Source organism: Notamacropus eugenii, chromosome 2 (assembly GCF_028372415.1).
Source record: "Notamacropus eugenii isolate mMacEug1 chromosome 2, mMacEug1.pri_v2, whole genome shotgun sequence".
NCBI classification, from domain to species: domain Eukaryota; kingdom Metazoa; phylum Chordata; class Mammalia; order Diprotodontia; family Macropodidae; genus Notamacropus; species Notamacropus eugenii.
Window position 1 is genome coordinate 151,634,431 of NC_092873.1, and position 21,496 is coordinate 151,655,926.

A 21,496-nucleotide genomic window follows, 5' to 3' on the forward strand; every position below is an offset into this window, starting at 1 on the left:
TCCACCACTGAAAAATGCTTTACTATTAATTCTAAAAACAAACAAACAAAAAAGAAGGTATATATTTTGGTGGAAAACATAGTGTAAAGACATGGTGTAAAGAGAAACAATGGAAAATGAATCTTTACTGAACTTGTCCAAGTGTTGATGAAGAAATAGAGTTCAAAAGAAATAATGCTTGATAAATGCATTTTCCTTCATTAATTCTTCAAGCAAGTGACTAATAAGTGTATTAGTTCATGTGAATAACTAAATCATGAAAATATCAGGTACTTAATTTGCTCTGAGAGAATCAGGATTTTTTGAACCTACAAAATTCTGTTCTCTGGTAGGAGGTGCTTTTAATTATCCAGTTCAAATCTTTTGAGTCTATTGAGTCCTGGCTATATGCAAATCTCTGTACCATACTCTGAGGAAGAAAGAGTGATAATAAGTGAGATGGCCTCTGCCTTCAAGGAGTTTCCAATCTAGCAGGATGAATTAGATGTGTACATGAATAACCACAAGACAAAATGGAACATAAGTATCTCAGAGGCATAGAAATAAAAGTTATGAGTTTTTCAAATATTGTCAGTTAAGATGTGATCATGGAATGGAAGAGAAGTTTTTGAAGACTGTGAATACCACAAAAGTTATCTAAAGTGTTAAGGTCAGCGCAATAGTTCTCTTTTGGGTTAATCCATTATTAAAGTAGATACTTGTGTAATGCAGAAGGCTACATTTAGAATCACATGAGTTGGGCTCAGTTCCTGCCTCTACCAATTACTATTTGTGTGCCTTGGAAAAATCACTTAATTTCTCTTGGCTTCAGTTTCCTCATCTGGAGAACGAGCTCTCTCTTTTCTTTTTTAGTAGGAGAAGCAATGGGGTTAAATGACTTGTCCAGGGTCATACAGCTCGTAAGTGTCTGAGGCCAATTTTGAACTCAGGGCCTCCTGATTCCAAGGCCGGTGTTCTATCCATTGTGCCATGTAGTTGCCTGTAGCTGCTATTTTCAAGAAAGGTTACTTTGAAGGATCTTATGGTTCTTACCCTGTTGTCCTTAACCACAGGACTCCCCCTTCCTCCTCCATTGAAACAAGTAAAGATTCCATGGGTAGATTTCAGGAGGTTTGTGATTTTGGATGAGAACAAAATTCATCTTTATTTTATTAACTTATGAGTAAAAATTTAATATTTCTTCCAATTATGACTTAAAAAATATTCTAAGAAGGCATCCATAGGCTTCATCTGAGTACCAACATTTATCAGGGCACATAATAGACTACTAAAGGGGTCCTTGGGGGATAAAAAGGTTAAGAACCCCTGTTCTAGAGGGAGCGTGAAGATAAAAAGAAATAATATTTACAGAATGCTATATAAATTCTAGCTATTGTTATTACATATGTGTAATAAGGAGGAAGGGAGAAAAAGTTTAAAGTCTTTCTAGCATGGAGGATTGGAGAGTTTGTGGTCCAGTGGAAAAAGTAGTCAGATTTGGAGTCAGAAGATTAGAGTATGAATCCCGGTCGTGACCCTTGTCCCAACTTTTGGGACACACTGTAAGTGTGACCTTGGTCAAGTTGCTTTAGTTCTAGGGGACTCAGCTTCTTCCTCTTTGTTCTAAATCTATGATCCTATGATTCTAATTTCCATGTTTAAAGATGTGTGTAAGTCAATGCTGATCCCTACTAGGTCTATATCCTCAAAATATCAAAAAAATGGGGGAAGGATCTATTTGTACAAAAATGTTTATAGCAGTTCTTTTTGTGATGGCTAAGAATTGGAAATCAAGAGGATGCCCGTCAGTTGGGGAATGGCTTAGATAAGTGGTGGTATGTGGTTGTGATGGATATTATTGTGTTGGGGTTTAGGCTCTGCCCACCCAGAAACACTAAAAACTTGCATTTTCATGATATGTTTGGATGGAACCATCTCAAAGAATTCACCTCTAATCCAAGTATAGGTATTTACTGAGAGTGATGCCTCTCACGAAGTGGACTAAGTTCCAAGAGGAACCAGCAACTTCAGTAAGTCAGGATATACAGTTTTATAGAGAATATGATGCTGATTACACAATCAAAATTTACTTAGAATATAGGACTATGATTAATATTAAAAAGGCAGGAGGAGTTTTGTTAGGGGATTAGGTAACCTTCTATAGTTCGGTGGTTAAACATTCTGATCATGCTGCCCTCCAATTGGCTAGCTATTATGGTCCTCTCTGGTCAAGACAGATAGTTAGGTATTGTGGTCCTGTCTTGGGCTAAATGGATGATGTGAATGTGGTTGAATACAAGAACACACCTGTTCAAATATATGAATTGGATCTGAAGGCAGTGGCTAGGTAAGCCCAGTGGGCCTGCTGTTCAGTGGGACCTATAAGGAAGTTAAATATTGGGGTTGGGGGTAGCTTTATTGGGATTCCATCAACTGTGCTATAAGAAATGACAAGTGGGATGATTTCAGAAAAACCTGAACTCACATGAACTGTTGCAAAATGAAGTGAACAGAACTGGGAGAACATTGTATACAGTAACAGAAATATTGGATGATGAAGAACTATGAATGACTTAGCTATTTTCAGCAATGCCATGGTCTAAGATAATTCCAAAGGACTCATAACGAAACATGTTATCTGCCTCCTGAGAAAGAACTGATGCTGTCTGAATGCATACTGAAGCATGCTATTTTTCACTTTCTTTCATTCTTTTTTAAAAAAATTATGTCTTTTTGTTCAAAATGACTAATATCAATGTTTTACATGATGCACATGTATTAACTATATCAGATTGCTTACCCTCTCAGAGGGGCAAAGGAAAGGAAGGAGGGATACAATTTGGAACTCAAAATTTTTTAAAAAATGCTTAAAAATTGTTTTAATATGTAATTGGGGAAAAATAAAATATTATAAAAATACGTTAATAATGGATTATTCATGTTAAATAATGGCAGGAGCTGATTCACTAGAAAGAAGAAAATATCAAGAGGGTACTTGCATGAGCTTGGGGGGAGGGGGCAGACAAGAGTTCAAAGATGAGTTGAGTGTGGAGTGTGAGCAACTGCTAGTCCATCATGAAGTGTCCAAATTATTCTGTGTTCCATGAAGGTAAGGCTAACATAGATTTCAAACCTAGAATTCATTCTACTACACTGAATTGCCTCCCACTTTCTATTAAGAATGCCAGAATCATCAATCATCAACAGAGACTAGGAATCCCTAACCCCACCCAATACATTGTGCTCTTTTTCCAGGAAACTCCTTTGCCTTAATAGGAAACCTCAGAAGAACTTGAGCATGGGTAACAGTGCACAGACATAGGACAGATTTTCTTTTACTCTGAATTTTCTGCTCACTAGACTTACTGGTGATCACAGAGACAAATGGTTACCCCTCCTGTTTCAAGCCTCACTTTAAGAAAAATTTTATACCAATTATATACCAAATTCCTAACAGAAAGGAAACAAACAAGAATTTCTTAAGCACCTACTATGTGACAGGCATTGTGATAAGTGCTTGTACATATATTACCTCATTTGAGGTAACAACCCTGGGAAATAGGTGCTATTTGTATTACCTCCATTTCACAGTTAAAGCAGACACATGTTAAGTAACTTGCACAGGGTTACATAGCTGGTAAATGTCTGAGGTTGGATTTGAACTTCTGACTCCAGGTCCAGTGTTCTCAAAGTACTCTTGGCTCTTTGCCACCAAGCTGTAAATTAATCACTTTGCAAGCACTTAGCAAGCAGATTAATAAAAAATAGACCACACATGAAGCAGGTTGGAATATCAGAAGAGTGATGCTTGTCATGTAATTGTTAGGTGATTGTTGACCCCATGGCATTTCTAGGACTTTGTCCTTTAACCCTTCCTGGTCATTAATTCAATCGTATGATGTGGATTTGAAAAGAAATAATGACCTCCTAGTGAAAAGGCATAAGAAAGAGAGAAGCAAAATTAATGGTAGAATGAGCTCTATTCCAATACTGAGATTTATCAATGGAGGCATGGTGGTAGTTAGGATAAAATTAGTACCTAGCAATAGATGTTCATTTTGATTTCAGGAAAATGAATGTGTTTCATTTGATATGAAATGAAGATAGCTGAAGGACCTGTTGCCAAACAGAAAATAATAATCATCCTCCTAACAGTTGTAACTTGCATCTCAGAGCTCATTTGCATAAGACTCTCCTCGTTGGTAGAGATTGATTGCATTCAATGTTCCATAAGTTGATCAGAGCTTGAGAGAAGAGAGATCCTTTCTAGATTTCAGATTTCAAAGAGGAGAGACATGACTCCAGACTCTGTTTAGGTCCCTGAAGGAAGAGAGGTTCTAAGAAGAAGCCAGTTTATAGAGAAGCAGATACTAGATACACTAGATACTTTTTAGAGAAATTCAGTTTGAGTGAGAGTGAGACTGTTACTCTCAGTGGAGCTAAATTATCTCACTCCCGATGGACATGGCTCATTTACTCTGTATTGTGTGAAATATTCTCATATAAATACCATCTCCGATTTGTCTTGTTACCAGCAAATATATATATATATATATTTTTTGGTGCCATTTACTGTATGTTTTCACTGTGGAACCGATATTTAGTGGTAAGGGAATCAAGTCTTGGATATGTCACTTAGGGCATTTCTTCCTTGGGGATATCTATCAGAAATGCAGGTTGAACCTAAATTTGTGTGTCAGGAAGTAGCTTGGGATTGTCTAATGCATAATCATTGAAAAGCAATTCAGTTCATTCTCTTCCTTTTTCAAAATATTCTGGGACCAGGTCATCGTGTGGTCCTTCTCCAGCTTACTCATAGACCAGCTGGGTGGGTTACCTGTTCAGCTACTTGTCATTATCTGCACCTTCTGACTTACTGTACTAAGTAATTGGAAATTACAGCACTATTATATTGTACTATTGCCAATTCCTACTATATGCATCTGTGATCTCATCAATGTGAGTACTGCTAGAGACTGTAAATCATTCTTAATTTCTCTTATTGTAGAGATTTTTTATATTGTATAATATTGTATTTTATATTTATATTGTATAATTTAATATATTTTATATTACACCATATCATATACAATATAGTATAAGATAATTTACATTGGCCTGCCTTAGACCAGTTTGGTGGTTCAGGTTCCGTATTGGAGGAAATGAGACACTTGCAGATGTTCTGACATTTGACAAAACAGAAGCTTGCTTAATAGTAGCATGGAAAGGATATTTATCAATTGGGTCATTGTGGCGTGACTAGTAAGAAAAATATAGTAAACCTGAGAAGTTAGGAGTGAGTACAAGTGAGGAGAAATGTATGTTTCTAGTAACATTCCTGAAGAGGAGTCACTTGGGAGGGAGGAGGTGAGGAGAGTACCTTGGCTTTGACCTTAGTGTATTAAGTAATAACTAAATAGTAATTGTTTCTCTTTTACCCATGAATCCTAAGGGTCTTCACTTCCCAATTTGATTTTTTTTTCTTTTGATTAAAGAGGCCATCCCTTGAGTAACTTAAAGAAACCTATTCATTGAATGGGTGTATCTCACTCAAAGTGAGAGTGTGATAAGACCTTAGCCTGAAAGGACCAAGTCTCCCATTGCATCCTGGGCCATCTCCAGTTGTTCTGATGGATATCAGGCCACTGGATTCAGATGGCACAAGAGAAGAAAGCAAGTTTTCTGACCTCGCACAGCCCTCCCTCACTCAAATCAAAGTCAACTTCAAGTCACGTCATCATCTTGATGTCATGGTCCTCTTTGAGAACGAAGGACAAACACATTATTGTAATATTTAAGGAACAGATTGATATAATTTTAGCCTGGTACCACCTCTCTCTGAGGAGAGCAGAGCAGTCAGCCTCTGACCCCAATCCCCTGTTTATCCTCTTGGCAAGAATAAAAATCTCCATTGGAGAAAGTGAGAGATTATCTATCCTTGCCTCACTGTAAGACACATCCAGACTTACTTGAGCAAACACGCATAACCTACACAGGCAAAACACATGCAGTGCACCACACTATCCAGTGCTTTTGGTTTAAAAAGCATTTTGCCAACAACAACCTTTTGAGGTTGGTGATGCAAATATTATTATTTCCATTTTACAGATCAGGAAACTGAGACTCAGAAAGATTGCATGATTTATACATGGTCCCACAGATTGTGTCAGAGCTGAGATAGGAACCTAATTCTCTTGATCCTAAGTCTAGATAAATCCCAAAATGATTATTTGCTTTATATAACTTATTTTTCTACTGTAATATTCATTTAGGCAAAAACTAGGCAGCCCAATATATAGAGCACTAGACCTGGAATCAGTAAGGCTTGACCTCAGACATTTACTAGCTGTGTGGCCCTGGGCAAGTCATTGAACCCTCTTTGCCTCAGGTCCTCATCTGTAAAATGAGTTAGAGAAGGCAATGGCAAAATATTCCAGTATCTTTTTCAAGAAAACTCTAAAAGGGGTCACAAAGAGTCAGACACTACTGAAAAAAAGACTGAAGAATAATAGCAGAGGGGATAATAGCAATGTATCACAAAGATCATACACTATGACTAGGTGGGATTTATACTAGGAATGCAAGGCTGGTTCAATAATAGAAAAACTATTAGCTTAGTAATTATTAATATTGTCATAATTACTAATAGCAATAACTATTAGCATAACAATGAAGCATAATTGATCATATCAATAACAAAAACAACAAAAAGCATGATTATTATAATAGATGCAGAAAAAGCCTTGGACAAAATCCTCCTTTCCTATTAAAAACAGAAAAAATAGAGCCTCTCTTACAATAAGTAGTGTCTATCTAAGACCAAGAGCTAGTGGTATCTATAACAGGGATAAATATACAGCCTTCCCAACAAGATTAGGGGTGGAGCAGGAATGTCCATTATCACCATTATTATTCAGTATTGTACTAGAAATGCTAACTACAGCAATAAGACAAGAAAAAATTGAAGGAAAAGAAATAGGCATTAAGGAAACAAAACTAACACTCTTTGCAAATGATCTGATGGCATATTTAGAGAATCTTAAAGAGTCAACTAAAAACTTGTTGAAACAAGGAATAGCTTTAGCAAAATTGTAGGACATGAAATAAACCCACATTAATCATCAGTCCTTCTATATACTACCAACAAAACCCAGAAGAAAGAGCTAAAAAGAAATTCCATTTCAAATAACTGCAGATAATATTAATATATTGGAATCTACCTGACAAGACAAACCCAGGGACTATATGAAAGCAATTATAAAACACTTTTCACATAAGTAAAGATAGATCTGAATCACTGGAGAAATATTAACTGTTCATGGGTAAGCTGAGCCAGTATACTAAAAATGACAACGTGTAGAATTACTTTATAGAGTTAGAAAAAATAATTAGATTCATCTGGAAGAACAGAAAGTAAAGAGTATCAAGGGTATCAATGAAAAAAATGTGAAGATAGGTGGCCTATCAGTACCAGATTTCAAATTATATTACAAAGCAATAATCATCAAAACAATCTGGTAGTGACTAAGAAACAGAGTGGTAGATCAGTGGAATGGATTAGGCATATAATACACAAGAATAAATGACTTTAGTAATCTAGTGTTCAATAAGCCCAAAGACCTAAGCTTTTGGGGTAAGAATTCATTTCACAAAAACTGCTGGAAAGCAATTGGCAGTAACTAGGCATAGACTAATATCTCATATTGTATATCCAGATAAGGTCAAAATGGATAAATGATTTAGACATAAAGTAAATCAGGAGAGCATGAAAAAATGTACCTATCAGATCTTTGGATAAGGGAAGGGATTATGATCACACAAGAGATAGAGAGGAACATGGAAAATAACATGGATACTTTTGATTGTGTAAAATTCAAAAGGTTTTGCACAAACAAAATAAATGTAGCCAAAATTAGAAGGAAAACAGGAAACTGAGAAAAAAATTATACCAAGTTTCTCTGATGAAGGTCTTATTTCTCAAATACTGCATATAAGGAACTGAACCAAATTTATTTTAAAAAAGAGCCATTTTTCAGTTAATAAATGGTCAAAGGACATAAACAAGTAGTTTTCAGAAGAAGAAATCACAGCTATCTATTGTCATATGAAGAAATGCTCTAAATCACTACTAAAATTAGAAAAATGCAAATGAAAACAACTCTCAGATAAGACTTACACCTATCAAATTGGCTAATATTTCAGACAAGGAAAATGACAAATGTTGGAGGGAAAGTGAAAAAATTAGGACACTAATGCATTGTCAGTGGGGTTGTGAATTGGTCCAACCATTCTGGAGAACAATTTGGAACTCTGACCCAAATGCTATAAAACTGTCCGTATCCTTTGACCCAGCAATACCACTACTAGATCTGTATACCAAAGAGATCTTTTAAAAAAGAGACAAGAATCTACCTGCACAAAAATAGTTATAGCAACTCTTTTTGTGGTGGTAAAGAATTGGAAAATGATTGTAACAGGAATATTATTGTGATGTAAGAAATAATGAGCAAGATGGTTTTAGAAAAACCTGGGAAGACTTGTATGAATGAAGTAAGCAAATGAAGTAAGCAGAATCAGGAGAACATTGTACACAGTAACAGAAATATTGTAAGGATGATCAATTGTGAAAGACTTAAAAAGTTTCAAGGGATGAAAACTACTATCCACTTCCAGAGAGATGACTGATAAACTCTGAATGAAGATCAAGTATACTTTTTACTTTATCTTTCTTATTTTATTTATTGTATTTTATTTTGCAACATGGCTAATATGAAAATGTATTTTGCATTACTTTACATTCATAATTGATATCAAATTATTTTCCTTCTCAAGAATGGAGAGGCCAGAGTGAGGGAGAGAATTTGAAACTGAAATTTTTTAAAAATTTAATTTATTTATTTAACTTTTAACATTCATTTTCACAAAATTTTGGATTCCAAATTTTCTCCCCATTTCTCCCCTCCCCCATCCCAAAATGCCGAGCATTCTAATTGCCCCTATCACCAATCTGCCCTCTCTTCTAACATCCCTCCCTTCCCTTGTCCCCATCTTCTTTTTTGTCCTGTAGGGTCAGATAATTTTCTATACCCCATTACCTGTATTTCTTATTTCCTAGTAGCAAGAACAATACTTGACAGCTGTTCTAAAACTTTGACTTCCAACTTCTCTTCATCCCTCCCTCCCCACCCATTCCCTTTGGGAAGGCAAATAATTCAATATAGGCCATATCTGTGTAGTTTTGCAAATGACTTCCATAATAGTCATGTTCTGTAAGACTAACTATATTTCCCTCCATCCTATCCTGCCCCCCATTACTTCTATTCTCTTTAGATCCTGTCCCTCCCCAAGAGTGTTGACTTCAAATTGCTCCCTCCTCCCACTGCCCTCCCTTCCATCATCCCCCCCACCCTGCTTATCCCCTTCTCCCCCACTTTCCTATATTGTAAGATAGGTTTTCATACCAAAATGAGTGTGCATTTTATTCCTTCCTTTAGTGGAATGTGATGAGAGTAAGTTTCATGTTTTTTTCTCTCACCTCCCCTCTTTTTCCCTCTACTGAAAAGTCTTTTACTTGCCTCTTTTATGAGAGATAATTTGCCTCATTCCATTTCTCCCTTTCTCCTCCCAATATATTTCTCTCTCACTGCTTAATTTCATTTTTTTAAGATATGATCCCATCCTATTCAATTCACTCTGTGCTATGTGTGTGTGTGTGTGTGTGTGTGTGTGTGTGTGTGTGTGTGTGTGTGTGTGTAATCCCACCCAGTACCCAGATACTGAAAAGTTTCAAGAGTTACAAATGTTGTCTTTCGATGTAGGAATGTAAACAGTTCAACTTTAGTAAGTCCCTTATGACTTCTCTTTGCTGTTTACCTTTTCATGCTTCTCTTCATTCTTGTGTTTGAAAGTCAAATTTTCTTTTCAGCTCTGGTCTTTTCATCAAGAATGCTTGAAAGTCCTCTATTTCATTGAATGACCATTTTTTTCCCTTGAAGTATTATACTCAGTTCTGCTGGGTAGGTGATTCTTGGTTTTAGTCCTAGTTCCTTTGACTTCTGGAAAATGACACCAGGTTATATTTAATATGAAATGGAGATGTGGATGAAGGATGTGTTGGCAAGTAGAAAATAATACTAACTCTTTTATATGATATGTATTATACAGATATACCTTGTTTCATATAAGCACATTCCTTGATGTATAAATCCAAGCTTTTCAATTTGACTTTTAAAATTTTTTCCCTTTTTTTTAAAAAAAAAATATTTATTTATTTTTACTTTTCAACATTCATTTCCACAAGATTTTGAGTTCCAAACTTTTTCCCCATCTCTCCTCTCCCCCACCCCAAGACCGTGTGCATTCTGATTACCTCTTTCCCCAATCTGCCCTCCCTTCTATCACACTCCTCCCTTCCCTTATCCCCATCTCCTCTATTTTCTTGTAGGGCAAGATAGATTTTTATACCCCATTACCTGTATTTTTTATTTCCCAGTTGCATGTAAAAACAGTTTTTAACAATCATTTTTAAAAAGTTTTAAAACTTTGAGTTCCAACTTCTCTCCTGTCTTCCCCCACTACCCATCACCACTGAGAAGGCAAGGAATTCAATATAGGTTATACATGTGTGGTTATGCAAAAGACTTCCATAAAAGTCATGTTGTGAAAGACTAACTATATTTCCTTCCAGTCTATCCTGCCCCCCATTTATTCTATTCTCTCTTTTGACCTTGTCCCTTCCCAAAAGTGTTTACTTCCAATTACCCCCTCTTTCTATTTACCCACCCTTCTATCATCTGCCCCACCCTACTTGTCCCCTTCTCCCCTACTTTCCTGTAGTGGAAGATAGATTTTTCATACCAAATTGAGTGTTCATGTTATTCTCTCCTTAAGCCAAATGTGATGAGAGTAAGCTTCACTTTTCCCCTCTCATCTTCCCCCTTTTCCCTTCCCCACTACATGGAAAAATACATTCTGTAAAGCAAATAATCATCTTTGGAATTATCTAGATTTAGGATCAAGAGAACTAGTCTCACTTCCCTGTCTCATTTTCTGAAGGCAAAGAGCTATCAAAGAGAGAATCAGAGGATCAAGCTTTTTCTTGCCTCTTTTATGAGAGAGAATTTGCCCCATTCCATTCTCTCTCTCTCACCCATTAATTTTATTTTTTAAATTTCATCCCTTCCTATTCAACTCACCCTGTGCCCTCTGTCTATATATATATTCCCTCCAACTACCCAAATACTGAGAAAGGTCTCAAGAATTACAAATATTATCTTTCCATATAGAAAAGTAAAACAGTTCATCTTTAGTAAGTCCCTTATGATTTCTCTTTCCTGTTTGCCTTTTCATGCTTCTCTTGATTCTTGTGTTTGAAAGTCAAATTTTCTATTCAGCTCTGGTCTTTTAATCAAGAATGCTTGAAAGTCCTCTGTTTCACTGAATGACCATTATTTCCCCTGAAGTATTATATTCAGTTTGCTGGGTAGGTGATTCTTAGTTTTAATCTTAGCTCTTTGACTTCTGGAATATCATATTCCAAGCCCTTGGATCCCTTAATGTAGAAGCTGCTAGATCTTGTGTTATCCTGCTTGTATATCCACAATACTCGAATTGTTTCTTTCTGGCTGCTTGCAATATTTTCTCCTTGACCTGGGAACTCTGGAATTTGGCTACAATATTCCTAGGAATTTTTCTTTTAGGATCTCTTTCAGGAGGTGATTGGTGAATTCTTTCAATATTTATTTTACCCCAGAATCTCAGGGCAGTTTTCCTTGATAATTTCATGAAAGATGATGTCTAGGCTCTTTTTTTGATCATAGCTTTCAGGTAGTCCCATAATTTAAAAATTGTCTCTCCTGGATCTATTTTCCAGGTCAGTTGTTTTTCCAGTGATTTACTTCACATTGTCTACTATTTTTTCATTCCTTTGGTTTTGTTTTATAATTTCTTGATTTTTCATAAAGTCATTAGCTTCCATCTGCTCCATTCTATTCTTTAGGAATTATTTTCTTCATTGAGCCTTTGGATCTCCTTTTCCATCTGGCCAATTCTGTTTTTAGGGCATTCTTCTCCTCTTTGACTTTTTGGATCTCATTTGCTGTCAAATTAGTTTATTTTTTAAAGTGTTATTTTCTTTAACATTTTTTGGGGTCTCCTTTAGCAAGCAGATGACTCATTTTTCATGATTTTCTTGCATCGCTCTCATTTCTCTTCCCAATTTTTGCTCTGCTTCTGTTACTTGATTTTCAAAATCCTTTTTGAGCTCTTCCATGGCCTGAGATCAATTCATATTTTTGTTAGAAGCTTTGGATGGAGGAACTTTGCATGTTTTGGTCTTCCGTGTCACCAAAGTAAAATTCTATTGTCTGATTCCTTTTCCATTTTTTCCTCATTTCCCCAGGCATTTACTTGACTTTTGAGCTCTTTGTCAAGGTAGTTCTCTGCTTCCAGTGGGGGTGGGAAATGTACTGTAAGCCCCTCGAGCCCCCCACAATCTGTGGACCTAGAGCTCCAGAAACAATGCTGCAGCTGCCCCTGCTGCTTCTGTGGCTGCATTGGATTCCTCCACCCCTACCCCCTCTGTCACCCTGGGACTGGGGCCTGACTGCTTCACTTTTCTCACTGGTCCCACAGGCTTTTCCCATTGTTTATCATCATTGTTTTGAGGTCATGAAATCTGGGAACCCCCACAGGTGTGAGAGATTCAGTCTCCCCAAGGCCTGCTCAGGTCCCATCTGTGCATGTATGGTTGTCCTTGGACTGTGTTGTGCTCCCAGCTTAGCACAATAGATACTTTCCAGCAAACTTTCAGGCTTTCTTGGGCTGGAGATTTGCTTCATTCTGTCATTCTGTGGGTTCTGCCACTCCAGAATTTGTTTAGAGTCAATTTTTTTTACAAGTTTTTGGCTGGGTTTGGCTGAAACACTCTAGAAAGTCTGTGCTATTACTCCACTATCTTGACTCTGCCCCCCAAATTGACTTTTTTTTTTTAAGAAGAATGAACTAGGAGAAGTTTTTGCTTAAAGGAATACTACAGGGAAAAGTAAATTCTGTAAAGCAAATAATCATCTTTGGAATTATCTAGATTTAGAATCAAGAGAACTTGTTCTGATGCAATCTGTGAGACCACATATAAATCATACTAATGTCTCTGAGTCTCAGTTTCCTGTCTCATTTTCTAAAGGCAAAGAGCTATCAAAGAGCGAATCAGAGGATCATAAATTTAGAGATGTAAGGGACCATAAAGCCTACCTATTCCAACCCTACTTTGTTTTGGTTTGTTTATCTTACATATGAGGAAATATGTTCAGAGACATTCAAGGACTTTCTTAGTTAAGGTCACACAGGTAGTAAATGTCAGAGCCAAGATTTGAACTTAGATCTTCTGACTTCAACTCTATCTTCCAGTCTACAAGGTTAGGAAGGGATGTTTAACATAGCTTTGCAAGTAGTTTCTGAAAATCATGAGATCGTAATGCCCCAACCCCCTTTTTCTCATTCCCACATCAATAATTTTGGTGACTACACTGAATTGCTTGCAGCTAGCAAGGGTTAACATGACTGCTATTATGCAGAGAGGAGGCAGAGGCATACTCAGTTTTCTTAGCACTGTTGCTTGATTTTCAAAGGCTGATGGACAGCCAGTAGGTTTCTGTGTACTTATGACTGGGCAAGACTTCAACTGAGGCCAGGAAGAACACAGCAGGGAAAAGCATACAGTGGTGGCAAGTATAGGACTGTTTTAACAGGCATAGGAAATAGAGGCTTCTGTATTTCCTGGGATGGAGACTGGGCAGAAAAAAATGCCTGAGGAAGAAAGAAATAGTTTAGTTTGAAGACACAAAGAAGTCAAACGTCTTCACCCCTCCCAAAATGATGTGACTAAAGCATTTTTAAGAGTACTGTAGGAAATTGAATATGTCAAGTTTAACCCAGTCTCCTGTTAAGGAGATATAGAACTAGAAATACTGGAAAAGTACCATGTGAAAACTGTAACCCTGAACCCCATTTTCACCTGTCTGTTGGATATTTCCATTTATATATCTTGTGGTAGGGCACAGAGTCAAGATGGCAGAGTAGAAGAAGGGAACTGCTAGAGTTTCCTCTCATATTCCTCAAAAAACCTATAAAAAATGATTCTAAACAAGTTCTAGAGCAGCAGAAGCCACAAAATGACATGCTGAGGCAAATTTCCAGCCCAAGACAATCTGGAAGGTTGACAGGAAGGGTCTGTCAAATCAGGCTGGAGCAGAGAGCAGTTTGGCTGTGCTGAGCTGGCATGGACAGAGCTGGAGCAGAGCTTAAGGGGACTCAACCACTGGAGGCTGCTCCAGTTTCCAGACTTTTCAACCCACAAATGCCAAAGACAACTCAGTGGGAAGAGTCTTTCACCTGGCTGAGAGGGGAGCTTGATCCAGCCCTATTCAGCCTTAGTCCCAGGGTGGTGGAAACCAATGCTGAAGCTGAGGCTGCTTCTGGAGCCATCCAATTAACAAAGGGCTCAAAAGTCAAGTAATTGGCTAGGGAAATAAGCAAAAGGGGAAAAAAGAAACAGACTATAGATCCTTACCTTCTCAGTGAAGAGGTATTTTCTTACATCATTGGTAAAGAGGAAGATCAAAACATACAACTGGAAGAAGACAACAAAGCCAAAGCTCCTGCATCCAAAGCCTCTGAGAAGAATATGAATTGGTCTTAGGCCATGGAAGAGCTCAAAAAGGATTTTGAAAATCAAGTAAGAGAAGTAGAGCAAAAATTGGGAAGAGAAATGAGAGTGATGCAAGAAAATCATGAAAAACAAGTCAACAGCTTGCTAAAGAAAATAAAAAAAAATTCTGAAGAAAATAACAACATTAAAATTAGATGAACTCAAATGGCAAAAGAGGTTCAAAAAGCCAATGAGGAGAAGAATGCCTTAAAAAGCAGAATGAGCAAAATAGAAAAAGAGATCCAGAAGCTCACTGAAGAAAACAATTCCTTAAAATACAGATTGGAGCAAATGGAAGCTAATGACCTTATGAGAAATCAAGAAATTATAAAACAAAGCCAAAAGAATGAAAAAATAGAAGATAATGTGAAGTATCTCATTGGAAAACAACTGACCTGGAAAATGGATCCAGGAGAAATAATTAAAAATTTTTGGACTACCTGAAAGCCATGTTAAAAAAAAAAAAGCCTACCTCATCTTTCAAGGAATTATCAAGGAAAACTGCCCTAATATTCCAGAACCAGAGGAGTAACATAGAAATGGAAAGAATCCACCAATTACCTCCTGAAAGAGATCCCCAAAGAAAAACTCCTAGGGATATTGTAGTCAAATTCCAGAATTCCCGGTCAAGGAAGAAATATTACAAGCAGCTAGAAAGAAACAATGTAAGTACTGTGGAAACACAATCAGAACAATACAAGATTTAGCAACTTCTACACTAAGGGACTGAAGGGTTTGGAATATGATATTCCAGAGGTCAAAGGAGATAGGATTAAAACCAAAAATCACCTACCCAGCAAAACTGAGTATCGTACTTCAGAGAAAAAAAATGGAACTTCAGTGAAATAGTGGACTTCTAAGCAGTCTTGTTGAAAAGACTAGAGTGGAATAGAAAATTTGACTTTCAAATACAACAATCAAGAGAAGCATGAAAAGGTAAACAAGAGAAACCATAAGGGACTTATTAAAGTTGAACTGTTTACATTCTCACATGGAAAGATGATATTTGTAAATCATGATACCTTTCTCAGTATTAGGATAGTTGGAAGGAATATACATATGTGTGTGTATGTATATATGTGTATATATGTATGTATGTATATATTATATGTGTATATGTGTATGAAAATGTGTATATATGTGTGTATATGTATATATATGTGTGTGTGTGTGTGTGTATATATATATATATATATGGAGACAGAGACACACAGAGAGAAAGGTCATAGGGTGAGCTGAATATGAAGGGATGATATTTAAAAAAGAAAATTCAGTGTTGAGAGGAAGAGTGTTCTCAGTAGGAGAAGGAGAAAGGGAGAGGTAGAATGTAGTAAACTATCTCACATAAAAGTGACAAGAAAGAGCTTTTACAGTGGAGGGAAAGAAGGGGAAGATGAGAAGGAATAAGTGAGCTTTCCTTTCATCTGATTTGGCTTCAGAATAACATACACACTCAATTGGGTATGGAAGTTTATCTTATCCTACAGGAAAGCAGGGGGAAAGGGGATAAGAGAGGGGTACAATAGAAGGGACAGCAGATTGGAGGAAGGGGTAATTGGAAGCAAACACTGCCAGAGGGACAGGTCAAAGGAGATAAAAGAATAAATGGAGGAAGGGAGAGGATAGAGGGAAATATAGTTAGTCTTTCACAACATGACTGTTATGAAAGTGTTTTGCCTGACTACACATGTATAACCTATATCAAATTGTTTGCCTTCTCAATGAGGGTGGATGGGGAGGGAGGGAGGGAGAGAATGTGGAACTCAAAGCTTTAAAAATGAATTTTAAAAAATGTTTTTACATGCAACTAGGAAATAAGATATATAGGCAATGGGGTATAGAAATCTATCTTACTCTATAGGAAAATAGAAGAAAGGGGATGGGGTGGTGTTGGGGTGATAGAAGGAGGGCAGATTGGAGGAAAAGGTAATCAGAATAAATGCTGTCCTGGGGTGGGGGAGGGGAGAGGTGGGGAGAAAATTTGAAATTCAAAATTTTGTAGAAATGAATGTTGAAAACTGAAAATAAATAAAAAAGATATCTTGTGATGATTTAAAAGCTCAATGTATCCAAAACAGAATTTATTATCTCCCCTAAACCTCACTCCTATTCTGAATTTCCCTTTTTCTGTCTGAAGCACCACTACCCTTCTAGTTTCAAAGGTTTGCAAGGTTGGAGTCATCCCCAATTCCTTACTTTCCCTTATTCCCCAGATCCAATTAATTCTTAAGTCTTGTTGATGCTATGGCCACGATGTTGCTATAGGCATGCCTACAATATGTGCTAATGTCTATAAAAATAATGGGTATTTTGTTGAGTTACAATTTAAACAAAAGTAAGTTTTAGTTCCTTGAGTCTGATGATTAAAATTATGTCCTTATGATCATGAATAATTAGTGTCTACTTTATTTTTTTTTAATTTCTTGAGTACATAACCAAATGAAATGAACTATGCCTATCTATGAACATCTCTTGCATTTATCTGTCCCTGTCTCTCTATTCCAGTGGCCCCTACCCTTATTCAGGCCTTCATCATTTCTTACTTGAACCATTGCAATAGTTTTCTTAATCAGTTTCCCTTCGAAAAGTGTCTCCCCTCAACAATCTTTCCTTCATATATCAGCCAAAGAGATTTTCCTTAAAGAGCAAGCTTGACCATGTCCTTCCCCTACTCAAAAAATTCTAGTTGCTCTTTAATGTCTACTATGGAAGTTCCTTTAATTCTACAAATGAAAAAACAAAATTGTCTTATTCTTTGTTTTCCCCATAATAGAGCTATGTTGGGTCTGGACTCAGGAAGACCAGAGTTCAAATCCAGCCTCAGATACTTATTAACTATATGACTCTGAGAAAGTCACTTTACTTTTATTTGCCTCAGTTTCTCATCTGTAAAATAGGGATAATAATAGCACCTACCTCCCATGGTTGTTGTCAAGTTCAAATGAGATAATAATTTTAAAGCTCTTAGCACATTGCCTGGAACATAGTAAGCGATAGATAGATAGATAGATAGACAGACAGATAGAAAGATGGATAGATAACACTATATAAAATATGTTATTATTATTATGCCTAGCACAGTATCCTGCATGTAGTAGATACTCAGTACAAATTTTATGGATGAATGAGTAGATGTATGAACCATTAAACATTCTCCAGGGTAAATGATCATCTCTCTGACTACAGTAGCCAGCTGACCCTCTCCTATGTTCTTTCCACGGAGAAGTATGAAATTGAAATTCGGCCAAATGTGAGGAAGGATCTTTCCATAGCACAAGGTTTTAATATTTTCCATTTCCTGAATATTTGCGAATGGTCTCTGCTATGGCTGCCAATTTCTTGTTTCCTGTTCCCTTACTAAATTAATAAGGGATCACTGTTGTTGCTTCCTGCTCAACCACCCCCCTCCCCACGCCTACTCTCAAAGCCTGGCTTTTAAATTTTAATAGAAAGCCTGGCTTGAGTCTCCGTCTTTGGGGTTTCTTTAAAGACAGTTGCTGCCATATTTTAAAATGTATCTCTATAAGAAATCTGTACCATCACTGACCACTCTGTTGGGTCTTTTCAGTGTTGTTCTTATTAGTGAGTATTTTCTAACTGATTTGGCTGAATGTTTTTATGTGTAGTAAAATCTGTGAGCTAAGGAAGATCTTTTACCTGCTAATATTGCATCTAGAAGAATACCTCAATATAGCTTCACTAATTTTTCATTCAGAATATATAGGACACAGGGCTCTAGTTAACTTCACCAAAGACACAATTCACAATAAATCCCATTTGTTTCACTTACCTTTGGAATAAACACATACAAGAAACTCACTAGAGTGGTTCTATTTATCCTTCTCCTGTTGTATTCAATGTTGATTTTATTTTTTCCAGGTCAGAAATAATAATGTAAATTTCTCAGGTGGCAACTGGTACCTGGTCATACCTTCTCATTTAACTTTTCCAGTCGGTTTGAAACATTTGACTTTGCACTTATTATAAGTCTGTGTTTATATATTTATATAACTGCATTGGGGTGACAGGAACTGGGTGAGCAAATTGCCCATTCATTTGAAATTGTGTTCTTTAATAATGCAGAGACCAAGTCATAATTACCATCTTTCAAGCCCAGAGGCATTGTGTTATTTCAATCTTTTTAGCAGAGAGCTGAGAAAGTTAGAAAAGAGCTGAGCTAAATATCTGGAAGTACTTCATTATTTCTGGATTGTGGCTGGATCTTACTATGTGTTTGCACAGTGTCTTATGAATTTAGTTATTTGATGCAACAAATACAGGTTGTTCCAAAAGTCTTGGTGTTGTTTTAAGCTATTAAAACCAATGAAGCTTAAAATGGTGTTAAGACTTTGGGGACACCTGGTGTTAAATATGTGTGTAATTATCATAATGATTAATATGAGTGATGATGGTGGACTGAATGCAAGGGCTATCTAGTCTATTCCATTGATTAGATTTTTACATTGTCTTTGACATTAAACTCATCTGTATGAGCCAGATAAGCATAAACAGTTAAAAAGGTAAAATTGGGCTCTTAGCTAGGGAGCCATGATGCTTAAATAGTCATGACTTGAGCTTTGCCCTGACCTACTGAAACCTGAGAAACCTGAGAAACAATCAATTCACACCCAACTTTTCTTCCAAGTAGAGAGATAGTGTGCCTTATTTTAAAAGGGGAATATATGGAAGTGATTGTAGAAAACTGAAACAAAATAATTTAAAATATAAAAAATAAGTTTTCTGAGGGAAAAAATAAAATAAAAGGGGAATCCTACTATTTACCTTCCTCTTAATCTCAGTCTGTAGCATTAGAATGAAATGGAACCTTAGAAATGGATGGGATGCTCTTATTTTACAGAAAAGAAAACTGAGTCCAAAGTCACACAGGTAGAGAGTGGCATAGTCAAGATTTACACCCCCTACCTTCTAGCTCCAAATTCAGAACTTTTTCCTTTGTACCAAAGAGATTGTGAGATCAATCCTCTTCTCCCCCCAGGTTTTGCTCATAGAAACTGTCGGGTGTGGTCAATTCTCAAGTGCTCGTGAACTGATTAGAAGAACAATAGGGCTGAAGGATGATTAAATTCAACCTCCTCTTTTTGATGATGAAGAAACTGAAGCCCAGAGGAGTTAGTGCACGGGCTGGTTAGTAATAGAGGTAGGATTAGAATTTGGGCCTTCTGAGGCCAGTTCAGTGCTGCTTCTGTCTCACCATATTGCTGACCTCAACTACCAGGGCTGTAGGAAGGTTGTGGTTCAGTTATTTCAGTCGTGTCTGATTCATCATGACCCCATTTGGGATTTTCTTGGCAAAGATACTGGAGTGGTTTGCCATTTCCTTCTCCAGATTATTTACAGATGAGGAAACTGAGGGAAACAGGGTTAAGTGATGTGTTCAAGGTCAAATAACTTGTAAGTGCCTAAGGCCAGATTTGAACTCACAGAGATAAGTCTTTCTGACTCCAGGCCCGACATTTTCCACTCTGCCACCAGCTGCCCCTTGTTTGGGACAGCTAAATCCCATACTCTTAATCCCCCAAAGAATCTGTATAAATACCTACTGTTGGTGTGGTTGGAAGAGACTTGGGCTATGCAGTTCTAAAATGCTATGAAGAACCAATGACAGAGAAAACCCTACGGTCTGTTTGTAAATAACAACAATATTTAGATGGCCCTGTAAGGTTTGCAAACCACTTTAAGAATATTATCTTATTTGATCCTCTTTTCAACTCTGGGAGATAGGTACTATCATTATTCCCATTTTGAGATAAGGAAACTGAGGTAAATTAGAGGTTAAGTGACTTGCCCAGAGTCACATAGCTAGTAAGTATCTGAAGCAGAATTTGAACTTGGGTCTTCCAGTCCAGCACTCTATCGGTTGTGCCATCTAGCTGCCTCTAAACCTTTGACCAGTGAGTGAGTTAAGCAGACATTTGCTTTGGAAAGTCAGTATAACCTTGGATGTGCAATATTTGAATTATCAGACCTCCTGAAGAAATTCGAATAGCCACATAACGTAGGGCACGTCTTTACAAAAATCATCCTTTACCAAAACCTCTTCGATATGTCTGTTTGTAGAAGTGAAAATAAAAAGAGATTCCTTCATTCCTTATTATATGAAATGGCTCTTTGGAAGGGGTAGAGATGTAAGGGATTTGAAAACCAAAAATATTAACATTTTTTAAAAAAGAAAATAATGACTTCTTTAGTTGCAAGTGTAATTAATAAGCATTATTTTAAAATGTGCCATCCAGGGAATAGCCTACTGTGAGAAATCGAAGACAAACACCAAGAATTCAATTTATCTGACAGAGTTATCATTTGAGTTATCAAGATGAAAGATGGCAAGCATAAAAAAGCCCTCGCTCTTGTCGGCTTTACAGTTTAACAGGGGAATATGACATGTATGTAAGTAAGTAGAATATAAGAAATTAAGAACAGGGGAGTGAGACAGAGGGAGAGAAAGAGAGACAGAGAGATAGAGAGACAGAGACACATAGAGAGATACAGAGAGAGACGCACACACAGAGACAGAGATGCAGAGAGAGAGACAAAAAGAGATCCTTTTTGCTAAAGGAGCGGTGAACACTCAAAAATCGAGAAAAGTTTCATGGGGCAGATGGCACATAGGCCTTTCAAAGAAGTCCTAAAAGTTTATCAAATCACATGGAAAATTTTAGGAGCCAGTGTTCGATTTTCCTGGTACCCATGTAGCAAAATGCATGAAATTAACATCAGCTTGGTGGTACAGTAGACAGAGTGCTGGGCTTACACTTAGGAAGATGCATCTTCTTGAGTTTAGGTTTGGCT

General features: G+C 36.9%; 1 long non-coding RNA gene across 3 annotated transcripts in view; it reads left to right on the top strand.

Annotated features, from left to right (window-relative positions):
* Positions 1 to 21,496, top strand: part of LOC140526453 (uncharacterized) — a 130,788-nt gene that overhangs the window by 50,581 nt on the left and 58,711 nt on the right. The window contains exon 1 of one of the 3 annotated variants that reach the window (XR_011974378.1): positions 16,654 to 19,844. The exons of the other annotated variants lie outside the window; for them this stretch is intronic. This is a non-coding gene — a long non-coding RNA (uncharacterized lncRNA). Of the gene's footprint in view, positions 1 to 16,653; positions 19,845 to 21,496 lie in introns of those variants that run through there. 3 annotated transcript variants of the gene reach the window in all.